We start from the raw sequence: 23134 nt of genomic DNA, 5'->3' as shown, positions 1-23134 counted from the left end.
GCCCAAACTTAATTATTCTGGAAAAGGCCGATAAGAGTTGTGATAAGGTATTCTATGCACACGTCACAATCACATCATTTATTTTTCCCTCTTCATCCTTGCAATGGAAGACACTCTTGATTTACGTGGGATGTCTTAATTTTGTGTTCCTCTGTGGGTGCTGTGGCATGGGCAGTTAAGGAGCTGTTCGTCGGCTGTCAGGGCCCTGGCGGAGTCTCGGCGCTTTCAAAATTCGAAGTCCCTCGAGTCGACTGCTGGGCAATGAGGCATACATTATTTATTATTAATGACAAATAACACTAAAGTTCATTTTAGTCAAACGTAATGTATTACAATGACGCATTGCTCAAAAAGTTATTCAAGTACAAAAATTAAATTACTGTAATTGAGTTGCTACCCAAGAATGCTATTTAAGCTACTATTCGACAAAAAAAATGAAAGCTATGAATATTGCCATCTGGCACTCCGCACCATAGCGTGTTTGTCCGATTATTTTATTCATTTTTTCTGGTTACTGCTGGCGGCCTTGTTGATCTCTGTCGTCGCCGGCGCAGACACCACTCTGTTCCGTCTGAACCCCCACGTCGCTGCTCTCTCATGCCTGAGAATCCCTCCCGAACTCAGACCCTCCGGAGCTTAGAGGTCAAAACAAACGGAACGGGGAGGTCTGCTAAGTGCCATACGCCGAGGAATCCTCTCCTGATCGCCTCTACGCCCTCTCAGCTGCGGCCATGCTATCTCTCGTCGACAGCTGGTACACGGATAATTTGCCTCCAAGATACAGACAACACAAAGAGAGAAAGAGAGAGAGAAAAAAAAAAGCCCCTGGAAAGCTTTATTTTACTTGGCGTACACTTGTGTTTGTTAGAAAAACAAGCCCTCTTATGGGTATGACGCTATCACAGCTTAGTAATGCGTGTCAAATCAACTGGGCATTGGTGTGTGCGTTGTGTGTGTGTCATTCGCGTGTGTTTGTCTAAAGCAGGAAAAGGGGGGGGGGGGGCGGTTGAGTAAATTTTTACCCGCTCCCCTCTATAAATACGCTATATCCGAGAATACGCAAATTAACATAAACACAGAAGCCCCAAAAACCTAACAGCTTGTACACTTTTTTTTTCTTTTGTTCTTAACGTTTTTGAGAAGACGTCGAGTTTCCCGTATGGTCTGTCGGCGGCCGCGCTGTCTCGCGGTACGTGATGGTTCCCCCGACCATTATGTGTAGTTTTGTTTGTGTTGCTTTCACTTGGCGAGGCGGCACGTCTTGTTTGGGGAATTTTTGTCCCCACCGGTCGGGGTCGCGCGTGTATGTATCTTTGGACTTGTTGCAAAGGCGGTTGCAGCCTTGCGCATTAAAAGGATCTTTCGGGTTTCAACCTTAGAGCTTCGCTCTGGCGCTGCACTGGCGGGGACCAGCGCCACTGATCTAGCTACGGAGCTTTCACGGCGAGTCCGTTGGAAACTTTACGGATGATCGTGTGGAACCCAGGCTGTCACTGGACGACGGACATCCCGTGGCTCCGAAGGATTTTAAAGTGATTGGCTGACCTTTCCCCGAGTGGGAGGAGGTCAGAGCCTTCAAAAGCCCAAGCCAGGCTGAGGGCTGCGATCTTCATCGCGTAAAGGGTCACCAGATTTTCCTTACTTTGTACATGATGTGTGCATATTCTTTGTATCAAACGGTTTCGTGTACTACAATGTAAATGAACAGTTTGCACTGTAGTACCACGAAATCTTTGTCGCACTCCTATGCTTAGCACTGAAGACCTAATCGACCATCAACCCGCACAACACCTCGGGCCCGAAGAACAAAAAAACCCATCCTTGCTCCCTACATGCTTTGTGCTTTCATTTCCATGATCTTTCGGCATACCGTACAAAACTGCACATCAAGTGTGTTCTCCCGAGGAACGCATGACCGGGGAAACATCCCCCGGACCACTTGCTTACGATACTTTAACAAATTACTTCGGAAATTCAATTTAATATCAATCAATTGCAATTAGAATTACTAATCCACAGAAGTAATTAATTGCGGTTAAAGCAAGTTGGCAGGCGAGCTGGTTAAGGATAGACATGGTAACCCTGGAGCGAGGGAATAATTGCTTACGAAGCTTCGTGTCTGTCCGTCCCTTTTCCCCTCGCTCCAGGGTTACCATGCCTAATTAATTACAAGTAAACATTACCTCTAGAAAATTGGTAAATCACTTTACAATTACTTTCCCTTGAGGCTTACATCTTGTCAACAAGGTTGCTGTAACAACATTTTTCCGCATTGAAAGGTATTTGTCTAGTCCTTGCTTCGCCGTTAATTCTTTTTATCAAATTATAGGCGCTAAACTCTGCGCACGATCCTTACCTGTTTGTTTTATTATATCGCAACACGGCTGAGATTGTTAGTGCTCTTCTTAGAAAGGCAGTTAGGCAATTCAACAAAATAAAAGGAATCTAATGGTGTCTGCAGGCGCTGAAGAAAACGAATGGAGACTCAAACTCTTCAAGATTTTATCATTTTGACAAATTATCAACCCAAATAGACCTTGTTCCAAGACTCGAAACGCCTCATCGCGGCGTAATACCGCGTTATGCACTGTGGGAATCAGTGGAAAGCAAACTCCGTTCTTGGCCCACAGGCTCCCAGAATGCAACGCGCGCGGTGACGGATTTATGGAAGTAGTCTATTATGCTATTCCCGGTGAGAAGCCCGCTAGGGGCGCTTCTGTTTGCCTCACTATAGGTAGTGCTAGCGCGTGTGCTGTACCCCCGCGGTTATGTTTAAATTTTCATAGGGCACAGAAGCTTGTCATTGTACGTGCTTGCACCAGCAGAGGAAGTTGAAGTATCCTCACTCTGGGTTGTGGATACATTCTACTAGGGCTGGGATTCCCCCGTTCCTCCTTTCCCTTCTCTTGAACAGGTTGGGATACACTCTCTCCCCTGTAGCTTTGGCTGTACTGCACAGTGCACGGTGTACCGCTTCCGTGTCGGGTGTGCTGTGCTCATAAGTGCTGGGTATCCGACTTCGGGAGCGTCTTCGGTGTTCTTGTGTGCCGCGGAGGGCGTTTTTCAACTCATTGGAAACATTCCTTGCCCCCGCATTATGACATCCGCCAGGGCGGCGATGCCGAGAAGTGCAGCTCTGAACGCGCCACCGATAGAAACCAGAAACGAGTACTCAAAATATAAAAAAAAAAAACAAAAAAAAAAAAAACTAGTTAACAGCGATTGAATTTTCCTTTAGGTTTTTTGTCGTTTTAGATGCAGCACACCGATAATATTTGTGTCATTTAAAACAACGAAATATAATGTGAACAAGGACGTGCGAAATACGAACATATAGCAGGGAACGAAGATGTTTATAAAAGTTTGACTTGAAGATCCCGTGCCGACGAGTGCGTCCTTTGTCAAAACAAATTGTTCTGTGTATGTTTATACAGTCGGAAGTTAGTCTGCCTCAGTGGGCGTCTGGTGTCTCAGCTGAAGATGAGCATTTTAGCCAGTGCAGTACAACCGCTAGCCTGGGGGTCTTTAACGTGCACCACGCAGTTGTGATACACGACCGCACGCCGGTACGATGCTCATCCAGATCGAAACGGGCAGGGCTGGGGATTGAACCCAGGATCCCTGGGTTCTGATGCGCGAGCTTTCGCTCCACGTGCTCCGAGCTGGTGTGCGCTAGCCCGCTTGGCCACCGATCCCACCGTCCTTTGTCATGAACTGAAAACAGCCAAGTCGAGATGGGCCCATTGTCGGAGCGAGTCGATCAATGACTCAACGAATCGAAATTGACGAATGGACATGTTTCAGCGATAGAAACTTAAGTTTTCGCATTATGTACTAATTTTTTTAAAATAAGAAGAATCCAGTCGCGTTATGACGGTCAACATAAGTTTACAGCTTTCTGGTATCGCGCAGGAGATCGTGATTCAGGAAAACCAATAGAACTAACTTTTCGACGAATTCCAGCCACACCCGGCGGCGGAATTAAGCCTTCAACTAAGCGTTGTAGATGATAACATCGAGTCAGTGTCACCGCTGCGAAATATCAACATTAAGATACATTAATTTACGCAAAGTTACAATTGAAACAGCAATTCTCACGAGAAAACTTGCGCGCACCTTGCGAGCGTAGCCCATGTTCATCGACGGTACAGCGTTAAGTTTGGTGCGCGCTCCATTCACGAATTGTTCCGAGCACACTCGAGAGGACGGCGTTGGGGAAAAGTTTTTTCGGTTTACGGAAGCATCCTACTGCCTCCGGAGGTCTCTGTCATTTCGAAAACGATGAAGCTTGAAGGCATAGCGGCCACAGTTGCCTTGTCGGATCGTGCGCGCGATACAGATGTCCTCCGATAATAATCTGCAGTTTCGGTTGTTATTCGTGCAGCGTATTAGCGAACAATGGTGTCCCGATGGCCAGGGGATTGTCAACATTGATTGCGCAAGCTTTAATTAAATCTGGAAGTAAAGAAGTGGAGGAAACCGCGAAGAACACAACTTAGAGCAACACACGCGTCCAATTAAGGCGCTCATCCGGGTCTTTCGCTCGTTCCTAGCTAATCAGCAAGGGGGAAAGCGCCCGTAGCACTCTTCCCTTTTCTCTCTTGCCCTCTTTCAGTAAAACGGTCTATAATATGCGTGGCGCCATTCTTCATACCTGCGACATTGGTTTTGCAGTACATTGTTTCCTAAAACTATAAAGGTTTGAAAATAGTCTGTTTCATAGCGTACGTCCGAATGCATACTCGATATTCGCATGTCTAATGGAATGCGAATTTCTCCAAAAATAATACTGCAATTAGATTTCTTTTTTGTTACGCAGTAGTAAAAGACCACGCAAACGCTGAATCGCAGGCCCCAAAAGTTACCTTCCATGGTCTCCGGTCTACAAGGATAAAGGTAGAGCCTCTCTTTCAAACTTCCTATTGCTCGCGGTCTGTGATTATCCAGCTGATCTCGTGTAGTAAGTTTTCGAACCCGTACGGGACTGTAGAAAGAAGAGCTATCTTGTTTTTGAATCACGTAGTTCCTCAAAAATGTCCTATGTGACCCTTGAAACAAACATTTAAAGGCCTCCAACGCTGTTTGCCCGCTCCTGGGTAACGGGACGCGTATTTCGGAAAAGCTTGTGTACTAAGCCGGCAGGCCAATTTCCCGATTACGTGTCAGCACATCCATCGAGCCAGTACATCCATCGAGCCATTACATCCATCAATGGATGTAATGGCTCGGTGGATGTACGGGCTCGATGGATGTATTGACATGCGTATGGATGTAGCTGCTCGATGGATGTAGTTGCTCGTTGGATGTAGTTGCTCGCTGGATGAAGTGGCTCGGTGGATGTAATTGCTCGCCGTTCCTGTTATCATGCCTAGCGTGCCATTACATCCATCGTGCTAGTACATCCATAAAAGCCAAGATGGCCGCCCTGGGGCCGCAATTATATTTAAGCTGATTACTTAATCTGCGGTATTCATATTCTCATTGGTTCGGAGCCTCAGCAAACAAGGGGTAAGCCACAGAACATTAGTGAATCACAACTGAACTCAACGGGGCATTCAAACTTTTTTTTTTCTTGTCGAAAAGTGAAATAAAAAGTAAGATTATGTGTACCGTCCTAATCCCCCATTAAAGTAGTTTACTGTAGAAGATTTAATTTTCGCGATGACCTAATATTCGCGAGGACCTGAATTTCACGATTTGATCAAATTCGCGAAAAATTGGTCACGCGAATAAGTCACCCCATGAATACGAATACATTGCGTATATCTCCCTTTCACGAAATGTTCTGCCCGCGAAATTTCCGAAACCGGCACTTCGCGAAATGTCGAGCCCGCGAAATTAAACTCGTTTCTATTGAGTTAATTATGAGAGTTAAAGAGCAGCAACTAATGTTTCATACATGTGGAAACAACAAACAAGAAAAATAACGCCTTGTCATTAGGATCGGCTCCCAACGGCGGAAGTGGTGGCGCATGCGCAAAGCGGGCATACGACGGCCACGTCGGGCCCAAACACTTTCGAGACGGGTTCGCGGACTGTTTTCATATGGCATGACACCCATACTCCCTCTTGATAATTTGAAGTTCGAGCTCCGTTAAATTCGGTAAATTCATCAGGACTGGGGGAGGCTCGTGCGGCTTCGGTGAGGCCGAGGGCCGCACAAGGTACATGACGCACAATGGGTAATTTTACTTGCTTTTGTGCATTATTCATTTTTTTCGGCGTATAACTCCTGAAATAATGTGAACTATTGAAAAATATATGGCTCGTTTGCTGCTGCGTTCACTGAGGTCGGGCTCAGGGCAAGATGATAGGCATGCTAAGCGGATTCGTTCTTTGATCTTCTGCCTTGCAGGCACTTTATGGTGAAATTGCGTCACGCGAACCATGTTTACAAATGTACAGATAGCAGAAAAACCTTCTAGGCCTGAGTATGGAAAGCTCCGAACATATTCAGGATTGCCAAATTCGCAGGGTTAAGGCTACACCGCTCCCCACATCAGTATATCTCGTGTTGGCCCGTTATTATGATGATGCGTTTTGCCACCTCTCGTGACGATGCGACTACTTGCAACCAGGTACTACCGTGAGACAAGACCGATTTTTAAGCCTCTTGCGACGGCGGAGGACCGGATGCGCTGCCGCGGAGCAGGTCTTACGCCGTCTTTTCTCTCTCGGTCGTACTCGGCTGCAAGTGTCTGAACAGCGCTTAAAAGAGTCGGTTCAGACATTGGCGTTTGACTGCGTTACGACTGGTTACAACCAATGGCGATCCTCACGACGAGCCAATGGGGAGTCGACGTAATCAAAGCAAATGTCTCAACCATCTTTAAGAGAATTACACTGACCCTTTCGCGATTGCTGCTCGCACCGGCACAAGCGGTCGCAAAGAGTCGTTCATAAGCAAACGCAAATGTCTGAAGTAGCTTTCAAGAAAGAAAGAAACGAAATGTGTAGCGGAGAAAATTTGCGTAATTGATGCATGCATGCAATGGCACGTTTTTGGATGAAGCTGCTTGATGGATATGATAACACGATGGATGTAATGACACGCTTTGGATGAAGTTGCTCGATGGATGTGATGGCGCAGTGGATGTAATGGCACGATGGATCCAATGGCACGTTGGATTTGGTTACACGCTGGATGAACTGGCCCGAAATGGATCTACTGGCACTATGGATGTACTGGCACTATGGATGTACTGGCACGATGGATGTAACGGCACGAGATTGGACGGATTTGCTCGATGGATGTACTGGCACGATGGATGTGCTGGCCCCAAGCCCAATTTCCCGCACTCTGATTAGCGCGTTTTTTTATGGACGCCACATCACCTTGTTTACGAGGGGAGGGTGAGGAAAAAGGGGGGGGGGGGGGGGGCTTGGGGTAAACACGCTTCAGTGAATCACGCGCTAGCCTTTAGCCGTCTCCCCAATATGCTTACCAGATAAGCGAAAGAAAATCTGGTAGCCGGTTCAAGGCTAGCGCGTGAATCACTGAGGTGTGTTTACCCCCATCCTCTCCCTCCCCCCACGTAAACCAGGCACTGTAACGCCCATTAAAAACGCGCCAATCAGAGGGCTGAAATTGGCCTGTTGATTTACTCCACAAGCTTTTCAGAATACGCTAACGGGACTTCTATCTCCATGCGCGCAATTTTTACTTATAATGTCATCCGTATTTGCTATTTCGTTCACTAATGTGCTCTTCTCAGATGTATGCATGATTAGCGCTGGAAGCATAAAATCGCATCTAAACATTATTCGAACTTTTTTTTTTTTTTTTTTTACTCTAGCCACTGGCAGGATGGGAACGGCGTCTCCTGATGTCCGGCTTCCAGCGCGGGCTCGGTGCCCTCCGTCGTGCTTTTGCTGCGTCTGCACGCTCGAAGCTAACGAGACGCCCAAGTGTTGTCGAAGCTAAAAACCACCTCCCTGTCGTTCTAATCCTATCAATGACTATGTAGTTAAACAAATATCTCAACTTTTCGGCGCTCTTGTGACACAAAAAACAGTTCAAGGCAAAGCAAATATCGATGTCCTTAACTATTACATGAAACGACTTTTCTCCCTTTGTCTAATCTTGCAAGCAATATTGGTCATAAAAAAAATCAGTGATATGTTTTTTTGTTTCTTTTTTATAGATGTACCTTACACAATTTTCTTCAGTACCCGCTTAGTTGAAGCTGGTTTCCTACTCAAGGATGGCGAATGTCACACTTTAACAAAGCTTCTCACCTCTACCTGTATTTCTATGTGCCTCCCTTCTTATCGCGATTGTTGTCAGCTCCTTCGGCTCAGCTGCTTGGAACATAAGACCAGTCTTGTACACGTTACTAAAAAAAAGTAATCGATTACAATTACTATTACTCTTGGCTAAAAAGTATTCGATTAGATTACTTGATTACTCGACGGCAAAAGTAATTGGACATTACTTAAAGAAGTAATCGTTACTTTTCCGATCACTTTATTGTGTGAGGACACATCTTTAGCGCTCATAACAATGAACTACTTCCAACCTATATTTCACATTTGCACAAGTATCGAAGAAGAAAAACTGGCTCCCTCTTCGTGGTCGTTGCACCTTCACAATGCGGACACAAGCATAGAATTCGTTTGAAGACGTTTAATGATTTGGGCGTTCGCAAGTGTGTGTGTGTGGAGGCGGGGGGGGGGGGGGGGGGGAGCGGAGGGGGTTCTAGATGTTGTTAAGCTTGAGCAAGGGTTGTCACTCAAAGTTTGCGTCGCTCATTTTATTATTCACATGTGGATGAGCTCGCATGTTACACAAAAGAGCAGCAGCTCCAGGATTTGAAACGGATCATGTGTAGTATCCATTAGCGGAAGAGATCGCCCCGACCACTTCTCAACTCGAAACATTGCTTGTCACTAAGACCACGTAGGGGAAATGGGGAAATATTTCAACTGCCTTTGTTATATTTTGCATCCGCTTTAGGCATTCTTCGGTTCTGGTTCTCCTACAGGCTGCGAGCTAAGCAGGATTTTTTATATTTTTTTATTTCTGTTTGTGTGTGCGTGAGGGGGCTATACTTCGTTTCAGCTTCCGTCCGAGCGCAGCCAAAGGCTGAGGGACGGTTCGCAGCTTTGAGAAGAGCATTCCTACGCACCACAAAGTAGTCCGCAAAAGTAATTTTTTTTTAAAAATAACTGTTTTGTGCGTAAACGTTGCACAACATTCCAGATATGTACTGCTCAGAATGATTTGCAACGAGAGGAATTAAATATCTGAAGTTTATGCTTTTATTAATATGTGTAAATGCATGTGGTCTGGTGAAAACGCGTACATCCGCTGGCAACACGGCTGCAGCGCTCGGTTCTTCTGCGCGCTTTCGCTCCCGTAACAGCCGAACCATGTGCTTCGCTGCTTTCCTCACCGAGTCGCTTCAGAACGTCCTTTCGCAAAGGCACGTTTGGCCGTCAGGCGCGAGCGGTTGTGATGAATGCCTGCCTTCAAATTCGCCAGGAGACTCCGGCCACGTCGTGCCGCGAATGCGTTGTAAACAAGAAAAGCGTCCGGGCGATTTAAATTCACTGATACGCGGCGAAATCGGGGCACCCCTTTACCTGCCGATCAGATTGAACGCATAGAAGCTGGTGGAAAGGACTGCGCCTCGCGCCCTGGTATATTCAGACCATCCAAGGAAACATCAACGGCCGGGTCATCGGGCACCTGGCAATGTGTACTTACATCTCGAAACTGTGCCGAAATGCCAGACGGGTGGAAAGTTCGGACACGGACGTCAGCGGCCAGCCTACGTACTGACATCCCTTGTGAATAAGTTTCATAACGTGAAAGGGCACTTTTTAAACCTGTAGCAGACGATACCGTTGATACACCCGTAGCAGACGAAATACTCGGAGAGCGCGGGCGGCGCGGACGACCAGCGGCGCAGCGGAGTGATACAAAAGTGCAGGCGAGATCGCATGACCTATTACCGGCGTGTGATTGGCTCCGGCCACACGTAGCTTTGGCTGCGCTCGGACGGAAGCTGAAACGAAGTATAGTTTGAACGAAGGACTCACAAAGCTACATTCTGCTTCCTCAAACTTCGCCCTGAATGGCCTTTGTCACACACTGTGGCTTCCCAGGGGCTTCCCACTCCCAGTCCAAGGTCCAAAAAAAAAAAAAGAAAACCGGACATTTTACAGAAACTGTACATAGAAAGAGATTGACCTCGTTTTCTACAGCTCCGCAAGAATCTTTCTTTTTTCCGTTCGAAAAAAAAAAAGAAAAAAAAACAAATTTTATTTTTGTCATTTCCGGGAGGGGGTAGGGGTCCCGTGGACAAATTGTAACGGTTACAAGTAATTTTATTACTTCAAAAGTAATCAGATTACTCTTGTGATTACTGCCTAATAAAAGTAATCAACTGATTACAAAATTACTCCAAAAAGTAATCGATTACAAGTAATTTCATTACTTGTAATGCGTACGGTACAAGTCTGCATAAGACGTCCACCGAATGATATACGGCATCACTCTAAAAAAAAGCCACACTCTAAAAAATGTTTGTGCGTCTATTTTCACGCACAAAACTCGGAGAGCCAATCACCGCCACTTACGGAGGCAGCTCAGCGTATGCCAGTGCCGAAACATATGTTTAGACCGAAAAACGCAGTCTGAGTTGTGACATTAAGCAATACAAAACGTCACGCTTGCATTGCTTGATGTCACAACTGAGACTGTGTTTTTTGGTCTAAACATATGTTTCGTCATCGTCATTCGCTGAGCTGCCTCCGTAAGTGGCGGTGATTCGCTCTCCTAGTGTTGTGCGGAAAAGCAGACTCACGGGCTTTTTTTAGAGTGCAGTACGTCTACTTGCCCACACAACACTCGGAGAGCCAATCACCGCAACTTACGCAGGCAGCTCAGCGAATGACAACGCCGAAACATATGTTTAGACCAAAGAAAAAAACGCAGTCTGAGTTGCTTGCATTGCTTAGTGTCATAACTCAGACTGAGTTTTTTGTTCTAAACATATGTTTCGGCATCGTCATTCGCTGAGCTGCTTCCGTATGTTGCGGTGATTGGCTCTCCGAGTGTTGTGCGGGAAAGTAGACGCACAGGCGTTTCTTAGAGTGTACATCATCTAGCGTTACAGAATTTTAGAGCGCCCAGTCTTGTCCTAGTTTTTTTGGGTTATAATTTTGTAATGTATAGTAATCAACTAGCCCAACAATTAATTCAAAATCATCTAGCGGTATGGCAGAGCTTAGGTAGAGCGTCTGCACTGGAGCATTTAGTGTATTGGCGACGTGCGCTACCGAAAGCGTCACTGTGGTCGGCCTTCCACGATTGGCCGAACGCTGACTATGACGTCAGAAAAGGATTTATCATCGACGGAAATAAGAGGAGTGAAAGAACTTTAATTTTGACGGTGTTGGCAGTGTTCCTTTGAGAGCGCAATGATTTCAAGCTTCCAGCATGCTATTTACAAACACCATCGAACTTGTCGCTTGCAAGGTAATGACGTGACAAGGGGGAACCGTAGGTGGGCGCCACTAAAACATCTCGCCGCTAATAAGTGAAAGGTCGGTTCTCACAGCGCAGCTTTCCTACGTCACGTTACGCTACGGCCGCTTACGAGTGCTTACGTCGCGAGTCACCGAGACAGCCTTGCTTCGAATGAAGCATGGTGACCTGTTCAAGGGGCAGCTTTGTACGCGATATGCGAAACACGAATGTCCCGGTGACTTCTCACGTAACGTAAGAAATCGTAAGCAAACGCCCCTGTGTGAACTGATCTTAAATCTGGGATGACAGATGCTGGTTCCGTTGCAAAGAGGTATATGAGCACACGTTTTTTTATATAGCATGTGCCTGCAAGGCTACTGCACAAACCAAGATTATAAGCCGTTTCGAATCGAGCGCGTCCGTTCTCCTTCATCAGTGATATATGCGCATGAATTTGTTCGGCGAGATTCATGAGCGCGGGTCTAGTGCTCAAAAAGAATAGCAGCTTCGATGGTGCGATATCAAGGATGACCACCGAGTTTGGCGAGAAGAACCAAATAACGTCAGTCAGATTTGTTGTATGAATAGTGACACAGAGTGAATGAATGAATGAATGAATGAATGAATGAATGAATGAATGAATGAATAAAAGGACTTTGTGACTTTGTGGCTGCTTTTGATACTGGTCGCCGTTCGAGCGGGATGAGTTTCCGTTTTGCCTTGCGTCACTGTTGCTGCTGTTGGCGCTAAACCGAGGACGTGCTTGACGTGATTTTAAAGGGGTAAGGAAACGAAATTTTAGCGCCGATCTTTCTGCATAAATATGGGCTAGGGACAGGCACCACGTCGGAAATATCAATATCGCGCTGTAAAACACAGGAGAACTAATTTTAAACCTAATTAAACGATTTCAAATTCACATCTGGTGGATGGTGGGAAAGTTCTCGTGACATCACTTGTGGCATAGGAGCAGCGCCGTTCTGCGGCAATACGGCGTGCCGGCAGAATTAGCCAAGGCCTGAACGCGTTTGCAAAGCCTTGGCGGAGAAAGCCAAAGCGTAGGTGGCCACAGTGAGCTCGTTCTCGTTGCGGCTCTTTGCACGACACGACCCGAGCATGGTTCTGGCACGGCCGGTATTAGTTGTTGCGAGCTGCGGGCCGACGTTAAAAAAAGATATGTTTGAACTACGAGAGTGTCAGCAAGAGCCACGCAAATACCTCTTCACACTCGGAGCGGACACGCGCGTTTGATCGAAGTGCTGGATTCACTCTGTTATGCCGCGTTTCGCTAAGCGCTTCTGGACCGATCTTTTACGATTGCAACTCGATACTGACATGACACTCGGCAAAGAAAGGTTGGACCGACATCGCGTAGCTCCCACGAGCGCTCGACAGTGACGTAGCGTCGTGTCAGAATAAAAATGGCATACTAATAACAAAGTGTACATACCGTGTTGCGAAGGTAATTCGTATGGCGTTTATTTGAGCTCAATATCACACAAAACAAGGAGATGGAATCAATGAGAGTCCCTTTTTGACGACAGCGTTCGTCACCGCTGTCTCGGAAAACAAGGAGATAGAATCAATGAGAGTCCCTTTTCGACGACAGCGTTCGTCATCGCTGTCTCGGAAAAAAAGGAGATCGAGATGATAAGGGGAAAAGATTGACCTCTGAAATTTAGTTCAGGGATCAAACTATTCATCCGGGAACGGTCCACAAGGGTCACGCGGGCATATTCCATTCAGCAGGCCAGTCGGTCATGGGCAGACGGTCTTGGCCAAGGACCGCCAAAGCAACGGTGCGCCGAGTCGGTGTTGCTGCTAGGCCTACTATATTCTGCCGAGCTCGCTTGGTCGGTAGAATAGTAGCCGTTGTAGCACTTCTCGGGTGTTTGTGGATCCTGCGTTTTTGATCGTCGTGGTCTGTTTCAAGTACTCCTTCCTTTTTTCTTGCTGGTTGAAGTCGGGACGCACGAGAAGAGCACGTAGAAAAATAAATTTCCGTTGGTCGTCGCTACCAGTAACTGAGCGACGCTGTCGGCCATGTTTTATTTGATCGTAAAAAGTGCGTAAGACAGCTGTCGTAGAATTCTGTCGTAACCTGCGCAAAAGTTACGACAATTTCGTTTCGAGAATACGGGTTTTCTGTCAAATTTGTCGTACGCACTTTTTCGTCGTAAGTTCGCTTTGAGAATCCGGCCTCAAAGTTCATTTTGTCAGTGGTGCCGTGGTTGCCGACTTGCCGTGGTGCAGCGTGCGTGCAGCCCTTGCACATCTCAAACGGCCACGTTGTCACAGGTCGCAAACCGTCGACGCGCCACCAAGTGGAAACGCTCGTAACCACAACATCCACGCCGTAGCCTTTCCCGTCTGGCACAAGTGACGTCACGAATGCGCCCAATATCCCAAGACGCATCGCGCTCTCCGATGGCTGATTTTTGAGCGCGCGCCCAATCGGGCCCCTCAGGGTGAAAAATATAGCCATCCGTTCAAAATACAAACGCGCGATTATGATTTACGGATATCATTGATCATATTGAACCTATTTCTGACCATAATGGGTGTATTTCAAGTTTCGATTCAGTATCTCTTTAAAGTTCCTTCCATAAGGAAGTCTGCAAGTTCAGTTAACTTGCCATAAAATGAGACGGGGAGTAATACTTGACTGCGAACACAGATTTTAAGGAGGCCCGTCGGAACGGTACATGTATGAAAAACTGTGAACTCCCCTGGTAAAGAGCATTACAAGGATCGTTTTACAGCCACTAAATAAAATGAATATTTACGTGATTCAATAAAGCGGCCCTGAAACGATTTTTTCTACTCTCGCTAAATACTATACTCAGAATCACTCCCTAACGTTAATAACAGAATAAACTTCCCTTCGTTTTTCAATGGCAGTCGGCAAATAAATTTGAGAAATATGAGCATATCTGCTACCGCGTTGCCGGACCCGGAGGAGACTTTCCACCTTTCGCCATGCTGGTCGCGCTGCGCAAGCACGTGGTCACGTGGTCGCGAGCGGGTCAGTTCTCCCTGCTCACTGATGGCTCTAGAGAGAGAGCTTCAGCGGAACCCCGCGCGTCCCCCTTTGACGTCGCAGCGCACGTGACTCGGAAGATGGTGAAGGAGTTGGGAGGTGCCGAAAACCTCAATTTTTGTCAATTTTTAAAATAAAAACTAGGACATGCAGGCAAAAGCGATTTTTTGTACTTTACATCAGAAGGGTCGAGACACCAACCCCAAATTATTTAAGCAAAGCACTGAAATTGTTGCACAGCTTCTTTAAACCAGCTTCAAAATTTAAACAGAAGCAATTTTTTTCTTAGAGCTGGCCGCTCTTTTGATTTACTTATACACGTGCCTATCAAGAATAAAAACGCTAGAAAAAATTTGCAGAGCATCAAATATATTTTCTTTATCATCAATAAATTTGACTATAAAATTCACATAACCGCTTCAGACCGACACGGGAGGACGATACTCGAAAATATGCCAGCTGTTGCGCCGATCTGCGGAAACGTGCTTTTTATTTGCTGTTTGGCAGCGTGAAACACCGGGTCACGGGGTATGCCAAAAAGGACTTTCTGCTCACATGACAAATCTGAAGGCAAATACACGAAATCTACAGAAAGAGACAGATAATAAATGGTATTCCTGAAGAAAATCCAATACACAGTGCCGATGAAAAACAAAATTTTATATATATATATATATATATATATATATATATATATATATATAACCAAGGAGGTTCTTAACGCCATAAAACCATCCCACTCCAAACCCGGTCGCTTTTATCTCCTTCCTAAAATACACAAGATCAACAACCCCGGGCGACCCATATATCAGGAATAGGTACAGTCACCGAACGCATCTCGAGTCTTGTCGATACACTGATCAAGAACATTCCTCCAACCTTCCCTTCGTTTGTTAAGAACACCAGCCACTTTCTGCAAAAAATTGCCCCACTGGAAATACCGGATAACGTTTTTCTCGTAACCCTTGATGTGGCTTCCCTATATACAAATATACCCCACAGAGACGGAATTGCGGCAGTGATCGAAGCGTATGAACACGCTCATCACACACTTGACATCGAGGGGGACGTCCTTTCGATTCGGATGAAACTGGTTTTGGGGAACAATCACTTTGAATTTGAGAATAGGCACTTCCAGCGGACCAACGGAACAGCTATGGGAACTAAGATGGCGCCAAATTACGCTAACATATTTATGTCACAACTGGAAACCACCTTTCTCGCCGAACGCCCACTCAACCGCTGTTTTACGCAAGATACATCGACGACATATTCATGATCTGGGCCGGTACTGAAGACGAACTCATGAAATTCATCGCCGCCTTCAATTTAGCTCACTCATCGATAAAGTTTACTCACTGCGTATCACAAAAGTGCATAAACTTCCTGGATGTAACTGTGGAAATTGCTAAGAACAGATTAAGTACCAAACTTTACAGAAAACCTACCGATAGAGCAATACCTCCATTTCAACAGCTGCCATCCTCGACACTGTAAGACTAGTCTGCCCTACTCTCAGGCGCACAGATTTAAGCGCATATGCTCAGACAACAACGACTTTGAACAAAACGCTCAGGAACTGAAACGCATACTAACCCAGCAGAGGTATCCAGCAAATGCAATCGATGACGCTATAAGCAAGGCAAGAAACCTCGACCGCTCAGACATCATTGGCAACCGAATAGAGCGTCCTCAAGAAAGCAGACAGTCTAACCTTAATTTAACGTATACAGGCAATCTTCCAAACATCAACAACATACTGAGCAAAAATTGCAATCTTCTGTCACAGAGCGACCGCCTCAAAGAAATCTTTCCCGCCGCTCCTCGGGTCGTCTATTGACGCAGCAGGAATCTCCGGGGACGTCTTAGTAAAATCAAAAACTACCACTCCCGCAATCAGGCTTCAGCACAAAAATTGAAAGAGAGCAAAAAGAATCATATTTTATTTATAAGTTTAATACGTTCAACCAGGGCATTAATGAAAGTCCGGGAAGGCTGTTTAGTGTGCAGCTGGCTCGCTGGAGAGCTGATCCTCTCCGTCCTTGAGCTTCTCGAGATGCACTCGCTGAAGTCACTAGAAGATCTTCAAACTTAACAATCGATATCTAAACCACATCCTAATACGTTTAAGTCCGAAGAGAACCTCCAAAACGGATAAATGCGGCTCAAGCGGTTAATCTCAGGCAGGCATGCACTGTTACATCCTACCACTCCTTATTCAAGGAAAAATCCCCCAAAGTTTTAATCCACCTCAAACTTCGATCTTCTAGCACAAAGGCATGTCTCGGATTTGGGTTCGTCTTCATGACCTTCCCAACCAGAAACTAGACCATGAATAATCAAAAAAATAAATTTCAGGCGGCCGCAATTTGTTCTTATTTCAAGAGAGGGGAGTTCAGCAAGTCTACAGAGTTCGGTGGGGGAATGGTTACGATTATATTTATTAAAGATAAATTTGGAAGCAAGCCGCTGGACTTTATCAAGTTTGGACGAGTTAGCTACTGTACATGGATCCCACACTACTTTTGAGTATTCAAGGATAGGTCTCACCAGTGTTTTGTAAGCCAAAGTTTTTATTTCTGGCGAAGCGCTTGCAAGATTTCTTCTGAGGTACCATAGTGCCTCGTTAGCTTTTCTGGACATTTTTTCCGTGTGTGTATTCCATCTTAAGTAGCTTGTAAAGGTCACTCCTAAGTACTTATTTTCGTCTACACGAGGTAGGTTGGTGTCATCTATAAAGTAATCATAATTTAGGATTTGTTTTTTTCTTGTTATAGACATAACGACTGATTTTCGAGGGTTTAACTCCATTCGCCACTCGTCGCACTAAAGTTTGATTTTGAGGAGTTCATTTTGCAGTTTTAGTTGATCTTGTTCAGTTTATATTTTATTGTACAAAATACAATCATCCGCAAACAGCTTAATTTGAACTAATATTCCACAGCGTATGTCATCTATAAATATTAAAAATAAAAGCGGTCCTAGCACACTACCTTGTGGAGCTCCAGAAGCAACTGGAGCGGGTCTAGACACACAGCCTCCCAACTCAACAAATTGAACTCTCGATAAAAGATACGAGCAAAACCAGTTTTTAATGATGGGGTTCTTAAAGGGTAACTGCAAAGAAAAAAAACTTTTTTTTCTTTGCAGTTACCCTTTAAACAAGGCGTTAATTTTAAGCAACAATTTAGGATCAGACACTTTTTCGAATGCTTTTGAAAAATCTAAAAATATGACGTCCGTTTGGCCACGGTTATCTATAGTTTGGGAAAGATCGTGCACGGTTTTGATGAGTTGGGTCGTCGTGGAAAGACATTTACAGAAATCCATGTTGATATTGAAACAAAATATCGTGATCGTTAAGGAACGTTAAAAGATGCTTTGAAACAATATGTTCGAGAACCTTAGAGCTCGTGTTAATGAGAGATATAGGTCGGTAGTTTTCCACACAAGAAACAGAGCCTCCTTTATGTATGGGTACAATTTTGGCAATCTTCCAGGCTTTTGGCACGGAACCATTATTTATAGACGACTGAAAAATTATAGTAAGATATTTGGCAACCTATTCAGCGTACCGCCTCAAAAACGCATTAGGAATTCCGTCAGGCCCGGCACTTTTTTTTTTACATCTATGTTAAGTAAGAGGTTAATGACTCCCTCCTTTTGAATTAATAAGTCACTAATTGGAGGATAACCAGCAAAATTTCTACCTCTTGGTAAATGTTGGTTGTCTCGAGTAAACACAGATGAAAAAAAAAAGGTATTGAATTCTTCCGCTCGTTGCTGACTGTTGTCGGAAGTAATTTCCTTTTTTCGGGGGGGAAGGGGGGGGGGGGGGGGGCGATTAACATAACGCCAGAATTTATCCGGGGCTTCTGTAATAAATTTCTTAAAAGTGACATTGTAAAATTTATGCTTCGAATCTTTAACAAGCCTCTTCAGATCGTGGCTCAAGCTTTGCAGTGTCATTTTCCTATAGAGTCGTTTGGTTTACTTGCATTAGCTTTCCGACATCGCTTTATTTTTCTCTTTACATGGATAATTTCTCTAGTGATCCAGGGGTTCTTAGTTCTTATTATTTTGATACGCGTAGGCATAAATAAACTAATACAGTGTGCTGTCACATCAGTAAAAAAATTCTACAAAACTTCGGTAGCAGCATTTAATTGGTAGAGTGACTGAAAGTCGTCAAGTGATTTCTGAAGATAATCTAAAATGCTAACGTCATCTGCTGCCTCAAAATTAAGGACCTTTTTATGCGGAGGGCGACCAAGCCTGCAAGGGCTGAAGTTTAGCGTCATGCATGTCATTTTGTGATCTGAGATGCCTTCAAAAAGTTCCCATTCCGAAAGAAGAGGTGTTAGGTTTGTGGAAACAAAGGTTAGGTCAAGTAATGATGATGCAGCAGAAGTCGTTCTTGTGTGTTCTGAGACAACTTGAGATAAATTATAACAAAATGCAATTTCCAGTAGTTGCTCGCAGCTGGCTCCGTCTGTTGTTCCCACCGAAAGCGTACTCCAGTCAATGCCTGGTAAATTAAAGTCGCCTACTAACAAGATGTTTTTATTATGACATATTACAGGGTCCATATATTGTCGCAACCTGACTAAAAAGTCAACTGAGGAATTGGGAGGTCTGTATACACCGCCCACGAGTATAACCCGGTCATTCATTCTAATCTGGACCCATAGAGCTTCGAAATCTTTAACCTCATCCAGTACAGTAAATACAATATCGCTTTTGATCAAAATTGCTACGCCTCCGCCACGTGCTTTCCTATCTTTTCTTATTATGGTATAATTTGGTGGTGTAATTTCACAGTCTAAAATATTGCAGTGTAGCCACGTTTCTGTAATTACCATAGTATCGGGTTCGTGTTCAAGAACAATGCTTTTAATTAGGTCAACTTTATTTACAATACTTCGGGCATTTATGTTTATTAGTTTGAAGCGTGCTTTGTTGTGATGTCATTGATCCTTATCCTGCGTAGTCGGATATGATGAGCACCGATATCTTTTGTTTCTAACCTCGTCCCAAACATAGAGAACGTTGTTTATTTTGACCTTATCAAAAACCAATCTAGCTTTTGCGCCTTCCTTTCTTTCATCTGCAGTAGAGTTCCACAGGTTCTTTCGTATCTCCACAACTCTTTTCGAGAAATCCTCGCTAATGCTGATTTGAGTACCCTTTAGTTTGGAGCAATTGTTAAGAATTTTAATTTTATCCTGAAAGTCAGCGAATTTCACAATAACAGGCCGAATTCTAGCGGGTATGTGCCTCCCAAGTCTGTGAATTCTTTCAATGAAATCAACCTTAACTTTCAGTATACCATCAAATACCTCATGAGTTATGCTTCTCACAAGGACTTCTTCCGTTTCTGGTGTTGCTTCACTGAAACCTCTAATTATCAAATTATTTCTTCGGGATCGATTCTCAAGATCGTCGATTTGTTTGTATAAAGAAGTAATTTCGTGATCGTGACCGGTAAGCGTGGTTTCAATTTGACCAAGCCTGCCACTGGTTTCATCGACGATTTGTAAGTTTTCCTCAATCGTGTCCAGCCTGTTTTGCAGCTTCAACATCGCCGGATAGTTTAAGTAGCATGCCCGCTACAGACAGACAATCATTAACACACTGGCCTAACACCCGTGGACACGGCAACACAACTAAGGCAACGTAGTCACTACGGAACCCGTATTTCCGATCACCAACCTGCGTGAACGTGATTGGGTGCATGTTAGCCGATGATGCCACGGCAGGGTTGCCGTGTCCACTGGAGCTGGCGGCTGAGGGCATGCTTCTTATATACTGTTCGCTAGGCAAGCAGGGTCTCCTGATGACGTCATCCTGCGCAGGGCTGCTGCACCGGGGAAGCCTGCCACGTGCGTAGGTAGTGACGGTGCAATCTTTGTTCCGTTCCGCAGTGAGTCGCCGGTGACAACGAAGCATCCTACAGCCGAGGATGCCTTCCACGATGATGAGGGTAATAACAGCCAGCCGATGAGTAGGGAATGGACCTTTTGCAGAAACATCGGTTCGAGAGTAAATGGTTCCAGTACCCTCTCTCTCTTCCTTCTGGCCGAGCAGAGAGGGAAGATGGTTTCGTTGTGTCGACTTCAGGGCGGGAGATTACGCACGATGGGGACAAAGGCGAGTTTGGGGGAGCCGTATCTAGGCCACAGCGCCTCAATGGGTGAACAGGATGTAGCTGACGTTTTGGGTGTGGAACGGGTGGGAGAGGCCTTGCGCGCACATTGTTTTCTCGCCACCTAGCCTCGACCCCAGTCGCGCATCTAGGTGGCAGCACATATTTGCCAAGAGGTCCATTGTAGTAGACCGTTTCCGCAGCCCGCTAAGCACCCGGATAGCGCTCCGTAATCCGCCACAAGACCTTGAACTATGCAAACAAGGCTGGCGGCGCGCATGCGCAGCTGCGGCGTTTTCTTCGGGGATACCGTAGCGGAGGAGAAAAACGATCTACTATAGTCAGTTACAGGTTAAGAAGGTAGCGGCAAATGCCTCTCAAAGGGAATCAGATATCCCTCCGCCACCTTTGCATCCAATAGCGTCCCACCGTTTCCGTGACGTCGCGGCCCACGCGCGAGGAGGGTCTTGCCTTTCTGTACATATTTGCTTTATCTTTCAACTTTGACTTAGCATTGTGGAAGCCACGAGAGGGAGATTAGAGTTCTCCGCCACCGACGGAAACAAATACGACTTTCGGGGATTAGCTTCCCCCCCGATGGATACAAAGGCTGCTTTCAGGGGCTCGGTTCCCTCTCCGATGAATACAAAGGTCGCTTTCTTAAAAAGTGGGATCGGAGACAAGTGGGAATCCATTGAAGCGGAACAAAGAGCGTTTCCAGTGAACTTTTCTTTCGACTGCGGAGAGATTTGAAACGGGCGCATCACACTTGTGGGAGGAGCTTCTCCTACCTTCTTGACTTGTAACCGACTATACAACTCCCTATTAGCGAGTTTTAGTAGAGCGGGTTTCTCCCTCCGCTATCCCTCCGCTACGAAGAAACCGCCACTGCGCCTGCGCGCCGATGGCCTTGGCTGTAGAGCTCCGGGTAGCGGAGGGGCTTAGCGGAGCGGGAAACACGGTCTACTAAAACTCGGTATTATCTGCGTGACCGTGATCGGGCAGGGGCGGATTTAGAGGAGGGGGAGGGGGTCCAGATGGTCCTGACCCCCCTCTTGATAACTGCATGTGTAAAATTTAGGGCGTGAAACGAGGGGGAGGGGGTTCCTTAACATATGGTACGCTAACCAACACCTAACCCCCCCCCCTCCCTCAGGAAATTCCTGCATCCGCCCCTGTGATCGGGTGCATGTTAGCCGATGATGCCACGGCAGGGTTGCCGTGTCCACTGGAGCTGGCGGCTGAGGGCATGCTTCTTATATACTGTTCGCCAGGTATGTGTGCGTGTGTGTGAAGGGGGGGGGGGGGGGGGGAGGGAGGGGAGGTACTACTCGTGCAAGCGGTGTCTATGGGCAGTTCCGTAACTGAGCTAATCTAGCAACGTTTGTTCAAAGTCGTGATGTCATGGGACGTTATGGTTTCAACGACGGTAATAAATCTTGTGAAATCGACTTGACACAGAGTCACGGGGCAACGTGACGTAAACATAACTGACGGCATGTCTGAAAAACACAAGACGTCACGCGACCTCGTGACACAAAATTAATCATAGTGCCAATACAAAAGCGCCACGAAGCACTACAATTTCTCATACATTGCAATTTTGTATGTGACGATTTGACAAATCCATAGCGATACAGCTGCAATTTGTTTCGTTTATATTATTTTTTGTGATACTAGCAACAAGAAAAATACCGTGAAAGATTTTGATCCGGTTACCGTTATATTTTTCCCGATTCAGTTACGGTTTAGTTCCAAGATGGCAGCGGAGATTTCGGTTCAATTCCGGTTCGGCTAAAAATAACGGTTCGGTTCCAGTTCGACACTGTAGTAGGAGCGGGCAAGCTACAAAAATTGTGCCCTTAAAAAAAAAAGAGAGAAACAAAATATATATCGGGTGTATTTTTTAAACTTAACAGATTCGTTTAAAGAGAGCCTTGAAAGTTACACTTATACGGTTTGCGCAGGTGAGTTTTAAGGCCAGAATGACATAGTATAGGGGGCTAATCGTAATGATCAGTCGGCTAATTAATTAAAATTTGTAAATTAACTTTTTAATAATTGAAAATATACATATGGTTCCAGTTAGAAACTTGCTGAGCGTCATCGAAAACCACTAAATCAGTAATTTTCAGAAATACTTTGAGCGCGTGATATATATATATATATATATATATATATATATATATATATATATATATATATATATATATATATATATATATATATATATATATATAATGGGAATGAGTGAAGATTGACAAATGCAGCCATAGAAATATTGTGATCCACCCACAGCGGCCTTGTGCCATCCTCCCTCCCCGAAGGATCAATAAATAAATAAATATTGCGATGCTGTATATCTTCTACTGTCGTTGTTGGCCGCGTGGTGACATCTAGTGTCTACGTTCAAAACGAAAACGTGGTTGAGAGGCTTGCGCCATCTATCGCTTAGGTGACGAACCAGTTCCGA

This window comes from Ixodes scapularis, unplaced genomic scaffold, assembly GCF_016920785.2.
Source record: "Ixodes scapularis isolate PalLabHiFi unplaced genomic scaffold, ASM1692078v2 PGA_scaffold9__187_contigs__length_104089568, whole genome shotgun sequence".
Taxonomy (NCBI): domain Eukaryota; kingdom Metazoa; phylum Arthropoda; class Arachnida; order Ixodida; family Ixodidae; genus Ixodes; species Ixodes scapularis.
This window is presented reverse-complemented; position numbering follows the sequence as displayed.